Source organism: Harpia harpyja, chromosome 9, assembly GCF_026419915.1.
Source record: "Harpia harpyja isolate bHarHar1 chromosome 9, bHarHar1 primary haplotype, whole genome shotgun sequence".
Taxonomy (NCBI): domain Eukaryota; kingdom Metazoa; phylum Chordata; class Aves; order Accipitriformes; family Accipitridae; genus Harpia; species Harpia harpyja.
Window position 1 is genome coordinate 880,907 of NC_068948.1, and position 23,271 is coordinate 904,177.

The 23,271-nt window shown below is 41.4% G+C and overlaps 1 protein-coding gene across 2 annotated transcripts in view; it reads right to left on the reverse strand.

The window, feature by feature from the left end:
* The window catches only part of ZFHX3 (zinc finger homeobox 3), a 344,347-nt gene extending 328,273 nt beyond the window's left edge, over window positions 1–16,074 (reverse strand). For both annotated transcript variants that reach the window (XM_052795595.1, XM_052795594.1), the window contains exon 1: window positions 15,783–16,074. The gene's annotated coding sequence lies outside the window, so the exon portion shown is untranslated. The remainder of the gene's footprint in view (window positions 1–15,782) is intronic.
* Window positions 16,075–23,271: the final 7,197 nt, after the last annotated feature.

Genomic DNA, 23,271 nt, shown 5'->3' on the forward strand with positions numbered 1-23,271 from the left:
AATGTTTTCCTGAGCTGGTCCTGCTTTACAAACAGCTCCTGAGCCTGCTGGCACTCCTGTGCATGGGGGAATTCCACCCAAGTCCGGGACACGACATGAGCAACGTAACGTAATGCCTGGGCGTGAGTGCTGGCGGAACAGGGCCTTGACTGAATTGCCAAGGGCACCCAAGAATTAATGGTAACTCAGGACAAGTACCACTCTTTTGGGATTTTCAGTCCCACGGTATGACTGTCAGGCTGTACTCCTACCGTTTCCTTCAAGTAACTTAGAAAAACAAGCAAATACAAAAGTGGGATTTCTAACAAGTCATGTCTAGAAAATAGGCTTAGGAAAAAACCCCACCAAACCAACATGCCAAAACCCAAATCCTGCCCCCGCCTTTAGGTGGCAAACATCGCCAGGATAAGGAACAGGCAGAAAATGCCATAGCCTCCAGCAGCTCTCCTCGGGCATTACCAGGTCACGGCACGCTCCATCCTCTCCCACTGGGCACGGAGCAAACACATCCCTGCTCAGCGTCTGCCTGCGCTCACCACTCTCACCCGTACTCAGTACTTAATTTTTCTTGGTTTGGGACAACAGAAGGTAACTTAAGCCACAAATAAAAGCCCAGAATTTATCACAGCTAGTGGAACATTTTGCTCAGCTCCACTGTCTTTCTACATTGCTGTTTTGCTTATAAAGCATCATTCTGACACAAACTCATCATAGTAAACTGTTAAGAACAAGCCAGCACATATGCATACCATTAATTTAGCTAATGAAACAGTAATGTAAACATTTTTCATTAAAAAAAAAAAGTATCTGTGGTAACAGTGTAAGACTGAACGAAGCAGAGAACCGCTCCTACCCAGAACGCAAGGGCAGAACACTAATGATTCTGGAAAGTATCACTCTCGTTACCACACCATGACCTGTTCCTAAAGTCAGTTTTGTATAGAAAATTGGTATTTTGACATGCTTTATTTTAAAAGAGTTTTTAAACTGCTACTTGTATTTACAAACCTAAGATATTGACAGTTTTCATATGTACATATGATTAATAAAATGTAAGACGCTGCCTCTAACTTTAAAAGTTTACGTTTCTGAAAGCCTAGAGAACAGCTAGTTTAAATGGCGTATGCATTCTGGATAACATTTCTTTGCAAATGTTCTCTCTTTCACTGTGATACCCATTAAAAAGTGTAAAACGTTCCATGCTAATAAGAATCAACAGGGGAAAAAACATTCTAAGCACAAGAGCTTAAATAAATTATCATCTTTGTAACTCTGCCATAAATCCCCCAGTTGGGATATGATGATTTAGTGCTTGCTGCTCTGGCACAAATCCAAATGCCTTGGGTTTCTTAATGGATAAAATATTGCCTTTTCACCTTTCTGACCTTACTTCAACTTCAGTCTGAGGTGACATGAGTCTTCTGGTCTCTGCTCAGTCCTTGATGGGCAGTAGCAGACAAAACGCAAGAGCGTTTTTTACATTACTCGAGCCCTTTGAGTGCGGGGGGGACGGTTGAGCATGAGAAGCAAGATGCCTCCTGCCAGCATCTGGTCCCCAATGGAAGAATGCTTGCATGCATTTTCTCATCTAGTGAGCTAGACTTCAGCTCCCAGAACAGGCAAATAGAAAAGATGCAAACAAATCCCCTGCAATCTATAAGGAGAATACCCTAAATCCAGAACGAAGAAAAATAAAAAATCCCCCCCCAAAACACCACCACAAAACTCAAACAGGAAGGGTCACATATGAGCTGGTGCTTGTTTTTACTTGTTGGAAAGAAGCATCTGCTACTCACTTCAGAGAGAACAGTCCTTCCATCCATGGTGGACACTTACACAGGTTATTCTTATTCAAAATGTAAACATTTGCTTTATTCATTCAAGGTTAATGCCATGGGGGAAGAGAAAAAGGAATGAAGGAGCAGGGGAGGAGAAGCTCCCAGGACCAAGCCTGCAGCGCTTCAGCTAACGAACCAGATCAGCATCACCTTTCAGTCCCGCTTCTGTGGCGGAATCCTAAACACCACCTCAGGACCTGGACTTTCTTTTTTGGTGGTACAGAGTTTCCTCCAGTCATTAAATATTGAAAGATGCGTTTTCTAGGACAACACTTCCCTGCAAAAGTTTACCAAGTTGCTTTTCAGGAATACCGCTCCAGATACATAAAAGCCTTGTCTGCCCCACACACTGCTTTTTCTTCAACATTTTAAATACTGCCTGGCTTTTCAAAAGGTGATTTCAAGGCCATTTAATTGAGGAAGTCAATTCCTCAGCTAAACCATTTTTATTAGAACATTTAAGGAGTAAATCCTGTAGCGCTTACATTTATCTGGTTTATCTAGCTTCCAGGGACCCAGGGAAATCTCATTTAGGGGTTTGGTTGACTTCTCTCCCAACTAAAATGACCAAGTCGCAACATCTTTACAAACCGTAGGACTAACTCGAGACCCCTTTTACCAGGTGTCATTCAGTTTCTACTTTCCAACAGAATCAGGAACTTCAAATTAAGTAAACCTTCTACATTTCTCCTGAGCATAACATTAGATACCTACTGCACAGCCTCTGGATGAAAATGGACAGCAAGTACCAGCTGGCTGTTGCTATGGTGCCCATCAGTCCTGGGCAACCTGTTTTGGGGGGTAAGAGCAAGCACATGACAAATCATACAACTCTGCCTGCAATCTGGCTGCTTCAATTAATCATATTTCGGCCTCTGCTCGAATATGCATGTCAGGGGAGGTCACTACTAACCTCTTCATGTGACTAATGTACATAAACTTGCTTTGAACACTTACGTTTTGAATACATGTTTAGAAAAGCAAGTTGTTAGAAGCTTATGGGTATGTAACATACCAAAAAGATCGCTGAGGTATAAATATTCTGAATAAAATCTGTTTTACACCAAGACAGAGAATTAGCATAGTATCTTCCAGGCTCAGCACCGCAGTCCTGAACAGACAAAATCCCTATCAACATCGAAGCGCAGGGCTGCCAAGCCAGTTGCAAAGGGAGTATGAACACAACTATTAGGAGAGATTTCTTTGTGTTATCGCCTTCTGTCCATCGTAACTCCACCTGCAAATAACCTGTTCTTGCTCGCATCTCCCTTACTCTCTTAATTCTGGTTATATGTTGAGCTACAACGAAACACGGTGCCTGAGTAACGTACAATCGCGCACATATTTGCAACACCGGTCAATGTAACCACACGGAGGTTTTGCTCACCCTCAGCCTGCCTGCGGCACCTTCTCCACGGTGCTGCATGGTGCCCTGCAGAGACTTTGAACTTCCCAGTGGGAAGGTGGAAGCACTGCTATCCTCTGGTCTTGGCTTTGCCGACATGACCCAACAGGCGCTGGCAGCAGCTGACATGCGCCAGGAGAAAATCGACCCCAAGGCCATGCTGAGAGGTGCGATGAAGGTTGTTCATTAGAACACAAAAGCACCTAAATTGGGGGTCGGAAGGGCTGGTCACACTAAGGTGGGGGAAAGACTGCCATGGCTGGAGGTGCGGAGCTGGGCAGGGAGGCTGCGGGACACCGCTGGTGCTTCGTCCATCCCGCAGGGACAGGCTTTTTCTCCCGCGGCCGACGGACGCCCGTTGCCTCTGCCCACCGCCCCCCCGCCACTGACCTGGGGTCGGAGGTACACATGCTGGCCTTGAACTCTCCGTCTGTCTCTCTGCTGTCTCCCTGCCATATTAATTACCATTCCCCTCTGCCAGGGCCAGAAAACAACCTTCACTGCATTAGTGCTAATTAAGAAGAGTGAGCTTCCTATTCTGGCTGCTTAAATCACACTCCTCTACTCATTCAGAGCAGAAAGGAGTGCTGACAATCTTATTAAAAGCAGAAGGAAACACCTTGGTTGTGCTTCGAGCTGGTGAACGAGGCCAGGAAGCTTCTGTCCTTCTGCAGGGACAGCAAAGCTGCAAGTGTCAGTGGAGGAACAGAAGGGGAGGGTGAGAAAAATGACACATTTCCTAGGACTTGGAGATCTGTATCTCAGGGAGAGATGGGAAGAGCATCCCCTTTGAAAACATTTATATTTGAAAGCAGAACACCTGAAATGAGTGTATTGAAAACACAGCCCTGTTTGCAGAGCAGCAGTGTAACTCTCCATTAAAACGTGGACCTGGAGCAGTCCCAGAGGATGGCTTTCCAGAGATGCCAGTATTTGAAAAATACTGATTCTGATTCTCTGATTCTCTCAGTATCAGAGCAAGATTTTGATTTGCTTGAGTCATGTAAACAGGTAATAAAGTCAATAACAAGGTTCCATCACTTCCCACTGAGCTGCAGCCTGTGAAAGAAAGTCTTCCTCACGGACATTGTGCGATTACCCCACTCATGCCCCTTAACATATACAAACTCATTTGTGCATTTTTCAGTCTAACACACAAAGATTGTTTCCTCTCTTTAAAAGTGATCTTCTTGGTTAATGTGCTTGCCAATTTTAATTAGAGTGCAATAACAGAAAGGATTAAATTATAACGGGGGGATCATGAAGATAGGAGTCCAATAGTGCAGATAAATTGATTTTTAATATATTAAAAATCATTCTTCGGAATACCATTAGCTATCCATTTAGATACATAAGATCCAATGGAACACAAGAATTCTTCTAAACCATCCAGGCTTGAGGGCTGGAAACTATTATGACTTCATACAGCCAGGATGAGAGAGAAGTCTCATTCAGTCCTCTTGAAAGAGCTACGGAGTCCTGTACTGCCTCTCTCCCAAAAAGTTCTTGACCAACCAAAATTCCCAAGACTTAGTTTTCTTTTACTGTCAGAAAATACAGAGAGATCCAGCAGAATACGTCTTATTCTTCTCTAGTGGCTTGTCCATAAAGTGGGTGATCATTAACTACCTCTATCATGTATTCTGTTATTGCAGGCAGAAGCAGTTTAGGCTGTGAAGTGAAAGGTTCCCACTCTGTCTGTTAGAGTACATATTATGAAATTCCTGGATTTGTTTGTTTGTTTATGTTTCTAAAAAGCTAGGAAAATTCACAGAGAAAAATATTTATTCAAAGAACAGCATTCATATTGTAAAGCAGGAAAAAAAAAAGTCTCCTTGTTGCATATGCATTAAGATACCATCTCTTATTATCTCATGAAAATTTTTTCCATAGGACCCAAATCCTACTCGTTGCACAGGACAGACTACACGCGAGCTGTTGCAGCTGCTGTTGCCCCTTCACGCAAGGACACAAACAGCAGCGGAGCTGTGCCGCAGCCCCTGCGGTTCCAGCCTGTGTTGCCAGCAGCCCTGAAAAGCAGATCTGGAGAGCAGACCGTGACATCCACACTGACTATTACTTTGCAAGGAATCAACAGTTTCTGCAAGACATGTGATTGTCCCTACTTCGAGTACACATTTTATGTGACTGGAGAAGACCTAGAGAGCGATCAGGAGTTTAAGCTCTCTGAGTTCAGCACTATGCGAGCCTTCAGCATCTGGTTTATAGTCCTCTGGGAATGGTAGATGTGTGTTAATCACACGCTATTATTTTAATTTTTATTGCTGAACAACTTTCAGAATCAATAGAAGGCAATGTCCTGCTCTGAAAAGGATGCAGGTTAAGAGACAAGAGCAAACACTCCAAAGCAGTGGAAAGCCCAATATGCACAAAGCCAGACTGGTTCCGCCCAGAGCATGCACTGGGAGCCAGCACCCAGTACTAGACAAGGCTGATTCTCCTTGCACCAGAGGGCTAAATCACATTAAGTCATCCACAGAAGCATTAAATAGTTTCCTGACATTTCATTTCTATGTAAGCAGTTAAAGCTGTTGCCATAGGAACACTAACAAATATAGTGATGTGTATAATTGTGAATAAAATGGACTGGGAAAAAAGAAAGAAGATGGCCTACACTATCAAAAAAGTTCAGACTCTACGCTGCGCTGCTTCTCCAAGTCCCAAGACCTGGAAACACCCGCAGCACCCCGCAGCCCACGGCGGAGCAGGCTCTGGACACGTCTCGCGCGAGGGCAGCTCCTGCAGCAGCAGCCCTTTGCCGATGCGACGCCGGACCCAGGATAACTCTGGCCCAGGAGAGCGGCGCCCGCCCGGGCTGGCAGCCGTCCTGGCGTGTTTCTGCCAACGGACTCTGCAGACAGAAAAAGACCTTGGGAAAGAGCAGCCACGTTTTAATCCCAATAGCTCGGGCCCTCCTTCCCCTTATTCCCCCAGCTTTATAAAAATAGAAAGAACACATGTTCCCATTAGTCACTTGCTAGAGGGAAGCTGTGGGGTATGTGCTGACAGTCTGAACGCTGAGATCTAATTTGAATACTATTTGCATATTCCAGGTAGACAAAGTGCAACTGTATTAAAAACGCGTGCGTGCGAGGATGTACAAAGTGAGACAGCAGTCTGATGACATTTACCAGAAATCGAGCCTTTTTCCCAGCATGTTTCCTTACACACTCGCTAGGGCCCCTCACGGCTACTAATGCCCAGCCTGGCTAGTTTCAGGGAGGCTCTTAATTAAACTTCCGCTTGCCAAGAACGGTTTGTATTTGCAGGAGTGAGGACACAGCCGTCCTCATGGGAACATTAGACAGAGGGTTCTTCCCTCTGGATAATACCATTTGCTAGCCCCAGCAAGCAGGAGACATTTCAAGGTAATCCGAATGCAATAAATGTCTTTCATTGCTGTTGACTAAGCTGAAATTCTGCACGTTATTTTCAGGCATTCAGTTAGGACTAATGAGTGTCTAAAGCTTATCGTAGGTCTGAATGCGAGCCATCCCTCCTCACTGACATCTTCTTGATCTTTAAAAGCTCAGTGATCTTTGGCTTGAGCATAACCCCTGGGGGTTCAGAGGTTAAGTTTTGGGGATGCAATCAGTGTCTGAGCAAGGCAGGACAGAACTGCACTGAGGTTATGTCAAGGCACTGCCGGGGGAGGAAGAAAGCCCCGACTTATATAGGTGTCTGTGTTATTTATGCACCAATTCACACGACAGGGAAGATATCGCCTCAAGAGCAGGACATCTCACCAGTGCTTCACCAAACCTTTGCAACTCTATCAAGAAAAATGGTCAATAGATATCAACTATCTATATGCAAGAAAATATCGTATGTACTGCATTTCTGTCTACCTGTTGATCCACTATGAATTTTCAACACAAGAAAACAAAAAATGCATCATATAATCAGCATATCAACACTGTTGCATACATGGGGGCAAAAATAACAATCTAGCTATTATTCTCCCCATATAGTTCATGAAACATAGGGGAAAGAGGCTTTTCATCTTACATTCCTAAATAAAGTGCTCAGAACATGATTTTTTTTTTTCCCCTTTAAATATCTATTCATTTACAGTTATTTAATAGACAGTACTATGGCTAGATTAGACTATAATCTATACATAAGGGTATGGAACCTAGAAACAAAACGCAGTCAGTTGCTAGCACTTTATCAAAATTTATCTAAAAATGGATACAATTTGAAAGAAAAGGTCTGGAACTTTAACTTGTCTAGTCAGTTCTGGGAGAAGATTATAATTCAGCATTAATTCCTACAGATTGGCTCAAAAATACCCATGTCGGTTTGTAATACTTTATCAATTCCTAAAGAATAGCCATTATCTATAACATTAGGCCATACACTTTTGCAATGTAAGCATGCAGAATCTTGTATTTAATTCCTATTCAACTACGTGCAAAATATATCCTCTTCTATTCCACTCATTTAAACCAATCTCTGTCCACCAGCAAGATACCCAAGTGCTTTCTAGATGTTCATTAAGCAGTGTGACTTGCAGGTGCCTTGTGTAGTTCCTACCTTCTTCCCCTTCCTGAGTAGGACACTGTTCATAGATTGTGGTTTGGTGAGGATTTGGGGGGGGGGGGGGGGGTGTTAGAAATTTACTATGTGCTACCTCTGTGGATGTTACTGCAGTGGTGATGAGGCGAACGCGTGCCGTGCCTTCCTGTTGGGGTGAAACTTGGCGAGGCATGGCATGGTTGAACTGCACACGACAAATCCTTCTTCCTCTGAAGCTCAGCAGGTCACGCATCCCAGAGCATATTAAAAACTTTTGCAACCTTCCCAGACATGTTTTAGCTACTGTTGCTGAAACTATACCCTGAACCATATGGTATAAGTACACTGATGCAGATAGATACATTCATCTGAATAGAAAAGCTTGTGACCTGGCAATACCTATTTAGAATTACCTTTCAAAGGATGTTTTTAGTAGAATTTGTAAAAAGCCGTGTTTCTGCAAGTCACAGCAACTAACACCTGATGGCTTTGGCTTTAAATTTTTTTTTTTTAATAAGTGATTTGCCAACCACAACAAAGAAACAGACTGAAAAGGATGCAAACAGTCATACGAAAAGCAACTAGCACATAGGAAGCAAAACGGTTGTGAAGATCCGTCAAGCAATCAGAAAAGTAAATCTTTGTCATTCTGTAACAGACCTTAGTGCTCTGAGATAGAGCTTATGAACTTCTGGTTTGGAATTATAGCATCATCAGCCAGAGATCAATTTATTACTGAGGAATAGGGGTAGGGATATTTGCATTGGAAAAAAAGCTGATTAATTGTAACAAAGGTAGGAACATTGGATACTACAAAGTTATTAAGAAAGTGTAATGGGCTAGACGGACATTTGACCCTATAGGCTTTGAGCCTTCTCCTATTCTCCCAGTAAGAAGGAGCTTCCTCCCTTTGTGGCTTTGTTCTACATCCATCCTCAAAGATAATATCTGACATTTTTCCCACCCTAAGGATTTTTTTCCTCTATGAGTTTCGTTGAACACCATTCTTCCACTCCTGTTCAGTGACCCACTGGGAGCTCTGAGGAGAGCCAACGCAGAAGTTCAGGCAGACTGTGTTTTCAGTGTACTGATTACAATATATATAAAATAATATTTTGTACAAGTTCAGAGGGAATAATTAAACATTGCTCTCAGCTCTTGGCAGTGACTTTTACAACACTGTGTAATGAGTTATCACATTTTGACCTTTACATCTAACTCACCTTCTGCGATTTGCTGAAAAAACTTTGAACACCATATAAGCAAAAATAACACAGAGTACTAGAAGACAGGCATGGGTTACACTGTCAGGTACTGCAGATAAATGAACGCAAACATTAGGTATCCATACAGGAAGCAACGGAACTACTTCCTAGTGTTGGATTTAATAGCAAATTACCAAAGAGACACTACACATTACTACAATCTGCACATCAAACCAGGCAGAAAGCAACCTGCAATTATACAATTAGATTGATACACAAGCTTCCCGCTAGTGTTTATTTCTGCTGCCAATCATGCTGCTTACTGGAAAACAAGGGCTCTTAGCATCCATCGTGCCTCACACTTTTTCTCCTCTGTGCTTTTCCATTTTGAGGGGCTTTACTGATCACATCTCATTCTTTTAACATGCTGATGAATCTGTCTTTAAGATTACACCTTGCCCAGGTACCTTTCGGCTGTACTGAAATCCATCTTTATGCGTGGTGCATAACGTATCCCAGCAGCAGCTAGCTGCATGGAACATGAGAATAGGAAAGAAGAGACAAATAAATGTTTATTATTAGCTGATGAAGGCAGCTGACTGAAACCTAACAAAACCCTTGATTTCAAATGAAAATTATTAAATGAAAATCATTTAACTGTGCTGTGCCCTGACAAAAACCATGAAAGGTGAATGCAACTAGGAGAAGTCTTTGTATTTGAACTTGGTCTCCTCATAATATAGTGCCTCTGAATGACTAAATGTTGAGCACACCTCAGATACTTCAAATAAGTCTACTAGCTCAGGTTCAATGCATGTGTGATCTCTCAGGTCCCTGTGATAATTTATTTTTCCCACCCTATCTTTAACCACACCTGTTCAAATGGTTATACTTTCTGTGTCTCTTGAGCATCATTCACTCACACGTACCTATTATAGCCTAAATGCTGCGAGCTGTATGCCTTTTCGTAAAGTAAATCTGTGCACCAAATTGATTAGATAAGTCTGTACAGCAGATGCTATTTACACAGTATAGCTAGTCAGCAGAGCTCACATACACAAACATACATTGATCTGCCTGGGTACAGAGTAATCTCGCAGAGTCATTGTATCACATTGCATCTGTATGAGAAAGAAGTTTCTCATACCCATGCAGCCTATCGGAACAGGGGCATGGAAGTAAACATGGGTCCACACCCAGTCGCGAGAACAACATTTCAAATGGTGCAGGCAGAGGATGCAGAACCTCACAACAAACCTGGACGCGCACCGCCTGCCCCGGGTGCCGGCAGCAAGGTACTGGTCTAACTGGATATCGTGGCTGTCAGTTACATCAGTCAGAAACGCACATACCACAGCGATAGTTTTACATATTTTGTGCAAAAAAACTTCCTGATAATCATTCTTTTTTTCACAGATTTTGTTTAGATTTCTGGATTTCATTTAGCCTTCCTATCAAATCTTACCACAAAAGAGAGTCCTTCATTTCCCAATAAACGTTGAGAGATTTCTCTCAAAAACGTTTGCAGCGTTTAGCAGCTCAAATCTCAGTGACTCATGCACACATTTTCTGGAGCCCACATTTCATGCTGGTGGTGAATGATTCAGATATGTGGAGGCATGATAGCTTAGAGACATGGAGCGGCATCTGCAAGAACTCCTGTGGCATTGCCCTGGCAGCACGGGCTGTGAGCACTGAAGGGACAAATCAAAGCAGGAGTTACAAAGTCTGTAACTCATCTACTTGCTCAGGTAGCGGATGCCATGGCTGCGAGATTCAGTTTGCCCCGATTCACTCCTTCCCATCTCACGGGATCAGCTTTCTAACTCTTCCCTCTCACCCATTTTAATTCCGAAGGTTCTCCCGCTGTGCTATGGGCTCACCAGCTCCTGCATACACTTGCAGATTAGCAGACCTACTATTAGCAAATTGGAAATTTCTTCTGCTCCCTTTCCTCTGAGGAAGGCACACTTTTAGACAGGAACTGGTCTTCCTTTCATGCATGTGTCTGGATTCCCATTTTTGACCATTTTTTATGAGAATTAAAATATTTTAAATTGTCACACAGTACTATAACTTTTGGAAAGCATATTCATGGATTTGAATGAGACGGTTAAAAAGACAATGCAAGTCCCCAGATTCCCTTATTTAGAAGACCTAGTCCATGTAAGAAAAGCCAAGTATCTGCTCACACCAATGCACAACTACAGCATTCCTATCAATGGCAAAATCAGAGTTCAAATAATGCAAGTGCAGCCAAATTCAGAAAGCACTGAGATACCCAGCAGTCATCTACAGGGTTTATGGATCAGCTTGGGGGGGGTGGGTTTTTATTTCATTGAGATGACAAATAAATGTTTGACTTACATCACAGAAAAATTGTATAAAGTTATCAAAATAGAGGGTCTTGGCACCAATGAGTAGTTGTTTCAGGAAAGATCACTTGGCACACAGAATTATTCAGCTTTATGCTCTGATCTGAGCAGATTTGTTACCTAACAGCTAGGAAGTCCTTAAGTCTATAAACCACTTAGGAGTGGCAAATAGGCAATCTTCCTCTAAAGAATAAAAGCCTTCTATAAACTTGTGTGAGAAGAAACCAATTCTTTGCTGCTGATACCTATTTTTGAGCTGTGCCACACAAGGCACTTCAGATTTTTCCTTTGGATTTGAGCTCAAGAGCTTTTCTCCAAAGTAAGGAGAACAGTAGGAATGAACGATGTCACCATTTCAGTATCAAAAAATTGTCTAGCTGTCATTGTACAAGGGTTTAAGAAAAAGTCAAATTGAAAACCAATCTAACAGGCGACGCTTTACAGCATTTTAGAGTCAAGATGGTAATTTGCAACGACACCTAACTTACTGACTCAGGAAACACTTTAATAAACAGAATAGGATGAGAGCAATATCGAGTCTCTAAACTTGGAGCGCCTGCACAGTAAACGTTCACTTTTCTTTCTTGCTTTCCCAGAAACTCCACAAAGTTATAGGTAAAATGTAAAACACATTATTTTTCGCTATGTGGAACTTTTACCTGAAACACCACAATAAAACTATTCAAACAAGATTTTTCTTTTTTTTGTGTCACTGGTGAGACAGAGAGTCCTAACGCTCTCTCAGGACTATCACCACAATGATCAGGACTATCATCACAATGATGAGCATTTCTTGCATTCTGCATCTTGGCAGAAATTATTTTATAATGTGACGCAGCATTTGGATTTACAAAGGAAGGTACCTTATATACCAGTTTGGTATTAAAATGAAACCTTTTTCCTCAGGGGTCAGGAGGCCAGCAAGACCTCCATCTAAATTTTCAAAGTACATGGGGATTCAGCTGTGCCTTTTGCTCGTCAAAATAAATACAGGACTAAAACTGAATGCAGTGCCCTGGAAATGCACGTACCACTACAATAATTCAAACACCAGGTCGCACAGTGGACAGGCTGCCAGGGTACCGCCACCAGCACGACCGGCATCCGTCCTTCCCAGGGTCCTGACCACGACCTGCACAGCTTCACGCTTCGAATCACAGCTCCAGCGTTTCAAACCTTTCAAATGGTATTGCATTTTCTCACTGGGCAAAGAAAATTTTCTATATTTAAGAGACATTTAGTAGGCTGCAAACAAATGGATCAAATTGTGCTCTTCCATTTTTAACATAATCTAAGCAGAAAGCACTTACCATCAGTGCACAAAGAGCTCAGCCATGCTGGAGAAGAACAGCACAGCAGTAAGAGCAAAGGTAGAAAATGGAGGATGCAGATTATAAAATTCAGTCACATTTTAAAATTTTCTGCTACAATAATTCACTTTATGTAGAATTAATGTGGCTGATTGAACGTTTGTGCTGTAATTTACTTATAATTAACATTTTATGGTGAACAGATTTCACCATCTCCTTCATGCTGTGAACTCCAAGCCATAGGTCAAAAATAGAGATGAAACAGATAAGCACAAAATATTCTCACTGAAATATTAATGAGATTTTAATTTACTACTTTAAAAATACATCTTTCATCAATGCCTGTATATCAAATCATTATTTTAATTTTTTTACATTGTATTAAAAATATAATGAACTTTCCTAACTGGCTGAAAGACCCTGAAATATCTATTGTGAAGAGACAGCTCAGGGGAACAAAAAGGTCCAAACATTCGCAGCTATCAAAAATCTTACATGGTGATTGGAAGAGAGTCAGCTTAAACTGAACATAATACCTTTACCATTAACCAACTAGAACTGTGGGTCTCTAGTCTCACAAACCCCGTAGTCCAGCAAAGGGATGCAATTCTTCCCACTAAGATCTTATTTAAAAGCATAACGTTAGCCTCTAAAAAAATTCCACTGCCACAAACTTATTAATGTGTTTCAACAGAAGTTGTTGCATTCACTGTTGAGATAGAATACATACAAGGTGTTGCTTTGATCAGGCATTCTTATCTTTTAAGCCAGTTCTGGCTAAATTTGAAACCCTCCAGAACAAGGCTCTGCGGTTAAGACAGACACCATGAGTCAGAGGAAAAATACACTTCTTCATGGTCTAGGAAGAAAGTCAAAAGAAAACTTGTATAAAATCTCAAATCCACTCACAATGTGTATTTAAAGCTGTCTTTACTATTACCTAAAGATGACAGACCACATCTGAATAAATTATCAAGTCATCTGCAATTCATACGGTTTCCTATATTCCAATGCGCTATCAAACAAGCAACTGAGGACATTCCCGGAATGGTCTGGTGACAGAGAATGAAGATATGGGATGACAATGAAAAAGTCAGCAGAAAATCATAAGTCAATGGAACTATTTTATGCTCTTTACTTCCTAGCCTGCACCAGTCCATTCAAAAGGCTCATTAGAATTTCAAATGAAAAGCTGAATAATACAAGCATTATAAATCTGTTACAAACAAACCTAAAATGCATCAAGAAAAATACACATGGAATTTTCCTTCTTAAATTGCACTGCTTTTTCCTACAGGTTTGTTTGCTGGGAATCAGCAGCTATTTGTTTTTAGGGTAAGGCTGTATTTTCTTTTCTTTTTTTAATTTACTTATTTGAATTGAAGGCCAGTGCCTGCCTGTCTCCTTGGTCCCTCTACAGCTTGAAGAATGGAATCCAGACACCTTTTAGGTTTCTCTATGCAGCCATAGGCTTTTTCTTTTTTTCTTTAAAGATATTACAAGTTAAAAAAAAAAAAAAAAGTTATTTACCTGTAGGAGAAATCTCAAGAGAAGTCAGAGCCTGAGCATCCCACCACAGAATGACTCCTAATAGGAAGTTAAATTCTGTTCTGCAGAAGGTAAGACCTCTTGGTAGAATAGCAACAGTAGGGTGATTTCTGATGGGTCCTGATACTTCCACCCCTCCTGTGACATGGTGGCAGAACGTGGGTCTCTTTCCAAAGTTGTTCTGTCAGACTAGGGGACTTGTTTGTACAAATATCTCTGCTGATGATTAGAACTATACTATACATTAGAAGTCCTTTAAAAAGAAAATAAAGCCTTAATGTTTCCTTTGCAGTAAAACAATTCAGACCATTTTTAGTAATAACAGAACAAAAAAAAGTAACATACAAACTACCACCAAAATCGGAGTGGGGTGAATGTATTGTTTCTGAGAATAGCAAGAAAAAACCCAAAGTTACAAGAAAATGCATAGCACTATATTAATGGATAAGACTTACATTGCATTTTTGTTGGGTTTTTTTAGCATTTTCCATTGCCAGAATGAAAAAAAACCACCAAAGCAACAAACCAAACCCCAAACAACATGGCAGGAAAAGAACACCAAAACACAGAAACTGAATACTGAACCAGCGATTCCAAAATAAAACATTATAGCATATCACCCACAGAAATCCCAGTAAAACTTCTGGACTTCTCAGACACTGCCAGACTACAGGACCACGTACGTTAACCAGAATACTACGTTATGCTTTGGGAAGCCAAAGTGGTGGCAGGAAGAGGACCAGATGACAATCAGGTTGACATGGCCCAACAGAGCACGGAGCTGCTCTGTACGCTGGCCCGGTGCACTGCAGGGGCGACAGGGACTGTCAGTGACAGTGCAGGACAACACAGCTGCCTTTAGGCTGGAGAAAGAGCTGCCGAAGCAGACAAAGTCAATCAGTTGCTTAAAAAATAAAATGAAAAAATTGCAACGTGGTAGAGGGCTTCATCCCTTTGATCTCTTACCTAGTACTGATATGCCACTGAAACTATATGGACTCATCTTTAAATGAAGTATTAATGATGAGAAACTATTCTGACAGATGTTATCTCTGTACTTTCTCATTCCCAGGACCTCTGTTACCATTTTCTAACACATAAGATTTTTTTCCAGAACATCAACTAGGCTTCTACTCAAACGCTGGGCTAAACCTTGAGACACTGGCTTCCGCAGGCATCTGCTTGAAGAAAATCTTAATGTAAAATCTGAATGAGAACCTTAAATTCGAACCACCAAATCCCCAAAACATTATTTACTAAGCACCAAGTTCACCTGGAAGAGATGTTAATTATGGCTGAAACCCTGGGGCTCCCCAATAAGAAGGGCTAGCCAAAGCATACGCTGAGAAATTCAGACCCAGTATATGATGCAACAGCATCGCCTGTTCGGCTAGCATGTATCATCCTCCGATGGGGTATACAGGATTCCTGCTTTCGGCTCAGCTGGGGAGCCGGGGAAGACATCCTATATGTGTTAAAACAGCTTTCTGCATCTTAAGGAAACAGAAATGAAATAAATATACAAATAAACAAACACTTCAAAGATAACAATGAAATCTCACCAGTTGCAGCACATGTCCGCTCAGTCTCTTTTTTTTTTTTCTAAGTGCCTTTCCTTAGTACAAGCCATCAAATATCATTGTGAATTAGTAATAATTTTTTTAGCAGCATTGAAGAATTAAAGCAAGAGAGAAAGGGAAGGCATGCAAGAGAGAAAAGGAGGGAGAGAAAGAGAGAGGTTAAACTCAAAGGCAGAGAGAGCGAAATGGACCAGATTATACAAAATTAAAAAGCAAATACGCGCAGACAATTTGTGCCGAGTGATTGCAAGCAATTACAGTCCGGCTTTTCTGGAGGGAAAATTGGGGAGGGGGGGGAAGGTTATTTCAGCTTAAAAGGAGACTTTATTCATTCCTGATCAGCTTCTCCTACTATTCTCTCTTTTATTCTTGGATATCAATTTAAAAAAAAATCACCCTTCAGATGTTACATGTCTAACCCTGGGAATCCCACCCCTGGGCAGAGAGGGAGGATTTCAGCTTCCAATCGGCTCTTTCTATAGCCCTGAAAAAGCAATTTGCTCATAAAGGATAAAAAAAAAAAAAAAAAAAAGGGAGGGGGGGGAGAGAAAGAAAGAAAAGGAGGGCAAAAAAGGAAAACCACAACAAGGGCATGCGTTTCTCTTGGAGGAGAGCTTCAATTTTACTGTAATTGTCTGAGGAAGAGCTGCTTTGATCTGCAGAATTATTATTATGCTTCAAATGCCTGCCTGCTAATGTCACAGCTGTGCTTTGGCATGAGCACACCGAGGGGGACCAGAGGCTAACCTGGGCCTTGCCCTGGCCACGGGTCACTCTCCCTCCTCTCCTTTGTGTCTCTGAACTTTATTTCAGGAGCACCTAAGGCAAGCACCCAGCACCGCAGCTCTGCTGCTCGGGGACAGGGGCTCTGCACTCTCATGGAGGGGCTGCACGGCTCGTGCTCAACCCCCTTGGCTTGGGAGAGAGAGAGATTAAAATGCTGAGATCGCCTCCCTGTAAGGATCACGAAAGAGGGTTTAAAGCAATATATTTTCTTGCTTTTTGGTCTCGCTCAATCACCAGCTGAAGCAATGTGAAGAAGGCTTTAAGGCCTTTATTATACTTCTTGTCTTACATCGCTACCTGTTATTGTTGTGAAATGCTTTTATTTTTTTTAAATTACAACTAAATAATCTACAGTGTTTGAAATGCATCCCCGTCCCCCACGCCCCAAAGTTCGACAAATTTTGCTGGTAGCAGATAGGAATAACCATCCTCGGAGCACACATCAGCTGGTGGCGGGAGGCCACGCCACGTGGGCGTCCCAGCAGAATCCCAGGAGGCACAGAAGCGTGGGGAGCAAAAAGAATCCTAGGATTTTCTATTCTGCAGCAAGATACAGACCCGCGTTAGGAGGAATACCACCTCCTTCACATTCATTGGGGAAGTACAGGGAAGCTCGAGTTCTTCCAACTAAATTTTAATGCCATTCCCTGAAAATTAAAGAAGTCCCACTAACACAGCAGGAGCATTTGCCACTGTGGACCCCCTTACTACTGGGGACCTGCAGTTCGAAGTTTTTTGACTTTGTAAAGTCCAAATTGTTCCACAAAACACAGAGAAGCTCAACTGCTTTCCTGTTTTCTTGCTCTTATGCACCATCTCTGTACTTGTATGAAAATACATTCCATGAATACAGGTAGTCTATGGATTTGGGGGGGGGGGGTGTTCCATTTTTATAAATCGGAGTTGAGAGCGACTAAGATATTCTGCACATCAGGACAATGGCATTTTGTCTTCCAGTTCTTTCATGACTGGGGCCAGAACCTTAATAGCATACCATACTGGTATCTGTTTCTTGTCAGCTACTTATATTCAGATAAAAACTTTTAGAAAATATGTCTATTTAAGAATATTCTCAGAAATTATTATTTCTAATTATTATTTGAAAATAACCATATTTAATGATGAAATTTTTCAAATTCCTCATTATGCAAAGCCCTCTTCTAAAGTCCATATTTGACTACCACTGCATTGGGGAGGTCAGCTTCGAATACCGAGACTGATTTGGAGAAGCACCAAGCACCTCTAACTGAGCCAGCCCACCGGAGTACAGGACCTCTGACAGACCAGCCCAACACAATGCAGGTTGGACACTGAAAAGTGATGCAAAGACAGATGCAGCTTTCAAACCTGGGCTGCAACCATTCAGCTATACAAGATTCTTGAAGGACATAGAAGCCAGTAACATCAAAAATACCTTTTCACACATCCGAGTGTCAGCTAAAGTTCAACTCCTTATGAACTATGCAGTCTAAAAGCAAGGTCAGTACCCCAGAAATTTAGGGTTTTCTCTCATCAACTAATGTATAACTCTTCTTTCCAAAACTGCTGACACCTCATGGGATGTTTTCTATGCCACCGATCAAGTCCTGAGTACCGCTTATTGTCATCAGAGGGGTTTGGTGTGCAGGTGGTCACGCTGTGGAGAAAGCATGCTTTGCACCTTCATCCTTCTCTATCCAGTTTACTTCAAACGTCCCAAACCTGTGCTCTGCAAAGACCTGGCATTTGTGTTTGAAGGAAGAATAAATTTTTTTTTAATCAAATAGAAGAGTTTTTCTTCACATGTAAAATTTCTTATCCACAAAGCACAATTTTGAGGTGTAGTATAAAACAGCATTCAGTCACTGGTGATGAGATATTGGTGACGAAGTATTTTTGCAACTCACTAAAAACAGAATAAGAATTTTGAGATTTTACAGCTTTCCAATGAGTAAAGCACTCTATGCCTAGGAAGTTTTCAAGATATGTATGATTTTAAATTCTTCCCATTATTATATACAAAAATAATACTTCGGGTAAGTAAAGGTTCCTAAAATTGTATTTGTACAACTTTTCTCTGCTTGCATAGACTCAGAGTCCTGGTAACTGGCAGTCTGCCTTCACATGAAGAAGTCTATGAAAAATGGTAAAAATAATTTCTTAAAAAGTCTCTAACATCTTTCTGAAATAGTTTGCCTGTAAAATATGTAGCATGCACAAAATACACTGAGATGTGGTGTGACACAAACAATTTATTAGCATTACTCTGGGATGAGCCACATAAGTCATGCAGGGCTTCACTACTTGTAAGTATTGCCGTCATCTCAAACTCATCAATAATACCTTTACTCTATTGCATCCTAGCATGAACTGTGTATCTATCTAAACTATAAACATATACAATTTTTCAGTCAAAAGAGTAATAGGCAAATAGCTGGATTTCACTCATTTTGTGTTCTCCAGGTAGTAAAATAGACACATATTTAATGTACATACCAAAAAGTGCAGTGCCAATAAGTAGAGAGAGTCATATTTCCGAGTTAGTTTATAGACGGCTATATTTTACGGCTGTACTGCTAAAACCATATATGCATGCATATAAATATAGATAAATATCTGTAAAGTCAGTATCTACACACATGAAATAGAGGACTGGATAAATGCAAGACAAAGTACATGATAAAAATAATCCTAATTTCTATATACAATTATGAACTCTTGACTAAAATTACTACTTAGAAGTGAGATCTTGAGGTTATATAGTGTCCTCTCATACTGATCCTAGAGGTTGCTATTGGAGCTATTGCTCTTTTGCTTTATAATTTTGCTAATTGGTCATTAAGATGTCTATAATTCTAATTCTGCCTTTGCTGGCAACACACTGTGGGTCAGCAAGTAAATTAATCTACCTCTACACCTCAGTTTCTCCAACTGCAATACAGGGAAACACATATCCATCACTAGGTCCTGTAGGAGTTAATCTGTTAATGTTTGTATCAATCAAGTTGTCAAGTGCTATTTAAGTGCTTATTATTACTCATACAATAATTCTCTGCTTCAGGGCTCCGTAGGTTTGTAAATGCCTCTTTCATCACATACGTGAAGTTCTTTTGGGGCAAGCGAGGTGACCTGGATTATGGGCTGACCAAACACATCTCTTCATAGGTGGCTTCAGAACACCAAGTGCTCCAGAGCAAGGCAGACCAAGCACTCCCCATGTTTTGCTCCCATGCTGCAGGACACTGTCGGTTTTGTTTCACCACAGCACTTTTGTCAGCTGTGCTCTGCACTGGATCAGGGAACCGATGTATTTTAAAGATATATTTGTATCTTATGCCCAAGTACCGCTACACGCATAACCTTGCACGAGCACCTTTCTCATGAGGCAAGTGTTAGGCAAGGGTCTTCTCCTCCCTTCAGTCTGTTCTTCCTCCTGCATGTGCCCTCCTTTTTGACCTGGAAATTGTTAGGCACAAACTCGGAGCAGATGTTGTGTTTATCCAGAACATCATTTGCTCTGACTGTTCTGGAGAGAATCTGTTTATTCAGGATGCCTGGCTCTGAAACATCTTGGTGAGAGGTCCAACTCTGTGACACATGTGCTCTACCCACCTTCTGCATCTGGGCAGGAGGACTGACAAACCTTTAGCCCACATCTACGCTACCCTCGGAAGCCCAACGATTGCCCTCTCAGGCACACTGCGGCACCAGAACATGTAACACAGTCAAACATTTTCTGGAAACCTCACTCGGAGTCTGCACAGTCATGTTGCGCACATGACATCAGCCTGAAGCTTGCAGAGTCCTGCGGTTATTCCACGTAAGTCGTACAGCTGCCCTACATAGCTACAAGAGCTTTTAGATTTCTCCTCAACTTATGGTCATGTCGTACCGCTGTCATTAGAGGACGCCAATATAAATCAGTATGTCAACTCTTACACAATGAGTTAGTGCTCTCTATCTGTACAACTCTTGTCTATACAAAAAGCGTGCAGCATTCGAGGCACGTGTTAGCTGGGATTCCTGGAGCCTGCATGCACTGGAAGCTCCTTTAGAAAATATAGTAGCTACTCGTCTAGTCTTCTCACAAAATGAATTCTCTCTACTGGCACCACTGAAGCTAATACAACTTATAAAATATTGAGCAGATCTTCATAAGGAATGCAACTAAAAAAAGTGACACTTTAATTATTATCTTTATGCTCCAGAAATATCCCATCAATATGAGGAGCAGATAATTCACAATACTGTTTCAACCACTCTGCAGAATCAGGAGATACTGGTGCTTCATCTATACCAGGCGTGCAAACGTTAGTGCTATCTATCTACGTACGTAGCCTGTAGTTATTTATCCATTGTTTATGCATGCACTTATTTATGAATTTATTTAATTTATAAACGTTTATATTGCAGAGCATGAGATAATAAATTCAGAAGAAAAATACCGACTCGTAGAGTATGACCCTCCTGCCTGTTTAGCCGAGAACTCCCTCCCTTGTACAGGTGGCGTGACCTGGACCTTCCTGCCAGCAATCGGTTGGTAACAGCTGTCCAAAGACTCGAGACTTTGGGAAGAGAAGAGTTTTAAGCAAACCAGTTCTTCCATGTGATTTTCTCCACAGTGGTCTTGAGCAAACCAGTTCTTCCAACCTCTAGAGATCAGTTTAACGAGTCTTTTGCCCACAATTGATCCTTGGGAAATCAGTGAGATTCTGTGGCTGCTATTATGCCAGCAAATTATGTAACTTCCAAATTATTTTTCTATTTTCAAAATAAGCTGTGCTATGTACAAAATTGCAAATCATTCAGTAAATCACATAAAAAATAAATAAATGTCTCTGCATAATTACTTGTTAAATAGCTCATTTTCCCACTGTTCCAGCATTGACAGTCAGCTGCCTAAACTCAAAGTCCATCAGTTTCAAAGCAAGACATTTAGCAGGATTTTTTTTACCCTGGAGTTCTCTTCCTCCTTACCCTTGAGCCTGTTTTCCCCATAAGATCTTAAGTAAAACTCTATTTTTCCTTTAAATGTATATATTTTTATGTTTTCTCAATGCACCAAGCATGACAGAGGCAAATGGCATTAATTAAACACATGGCTGGACCTGCTAGCTATATATATTACTGACATTTCACTCTCTTACTATCTTCAAGTACCTCTTGCTATGTGCTACATGGGTAAGATAGCAGAACAAATTATACAGTATATTCTGCTGGGTCCAAATATACGACTGGGCAAGTCAATACAGAAAGTAGTGTGGTAAGCAGCTCTAGAACGTCAGTGATTCACTGACAGGCATCTGTTAACGAAGCAGCAGAGAGGCTGTTTCGTCCTTTGCGTTATACTCCACTTTCCAAAGACTCCTGCCATTTGTAGGATGGTTTCTGTGTCAAAAGACACAACTGGGGGAGCAATCCTCCAGTTAAAACCATGCAGAGGTGGCCCGTACTGCCTTCAGCCAGGGACAAGGAGGGTGGGTGCTGCAGGGATGGACGCAGCCTGGCGAGCGGCACGCGTGCGGGTCCTCCTCCGGACCTTGGCAGCGCAGACCAAGCCATGGATGAGCAAACTTCTCTGTCACTTATTTTCCTTATCTTTCCTTGAGACTAAGTACGCATTTTAAATAGCATCCTGACTATATTTGAAATCAACATTTGTAATAATTTTGATCTCCTTCATCCTCTTGAATAGTCTAGACCAGAACTACCCCTTGGTTTCAGTCTGAGATTTCTGCTCCCAACTTTCTACAATTGAGTTATTTCTTCTCTGCTAGAAGCTCTGCCAGCTCAGTGTTTGTTCTTCACTTTCAAGGGTATTTTATTTATTTTCTTCGCTTTTAGCTGTTGAAATCGGCAAGAACAAATTTCTATAATGAGCCTTAATAACAGTTTCTCCCATAAAGTTACCTATTTATCTCCTATTGTAGTGGTTTAGAAAGCATGAAAATGATGGAAAAATATAGGTGTAGTGATAAATCTCTGGGACTGACAGTGAATAATTTAAAATAGTCTCTATCCATAGGGGTAATGCTTGGAACCCACCCACTCTGTGTGAACCTTTCCCAGTCACTCAGACTCCTCCTTTCATAATACTCACAGTAGTATCCTCTCCACATAGACAAATAAAACCCTGTTTATCTAAACCTTTTAATCCAAATCTGTTCTATCTCTCAACCTGTATCACTTACCCAATAGCTACCACCTTTATCTGAATGTTTTTGATGTCCTGGATCATTCTGGATAAGCTGACCTGCTGAGGGAACACACACATGACACATGCTGCCAGCCACATTTCAGAAAAGCTCACTTACCCCACAGGAAAAAGGTTTTAAAGTTATCAGCAGCAAAGCTTTTTTCTGTTGGTATTTCCCACATAAACATTACTTAAGCAAATTAGAGACAGCAGAAGAGCAGACTAGGGTGGGTTTTTTCCCTAACCAGCAGAAACGACACTATTTTGAGACCTACGCTTAATTCTACACACTGTGCTATCAACAGTACTCCCCCTTCCCCTCCAATGCAAACACAAAATGGGATACAACACTTCACTTCAAGCATAGCAAGACTCACCCTTAAAGCAAGCTCCTTGGGCAACAGCTAGAGATTGATTTTGTGTTTTGTACAGCACCAGGTACACTCTCAACACCAACAAAAACGATGTCAGCGTTTTGTTCTTAATTATTTATCCATTTTTAATGGCGGT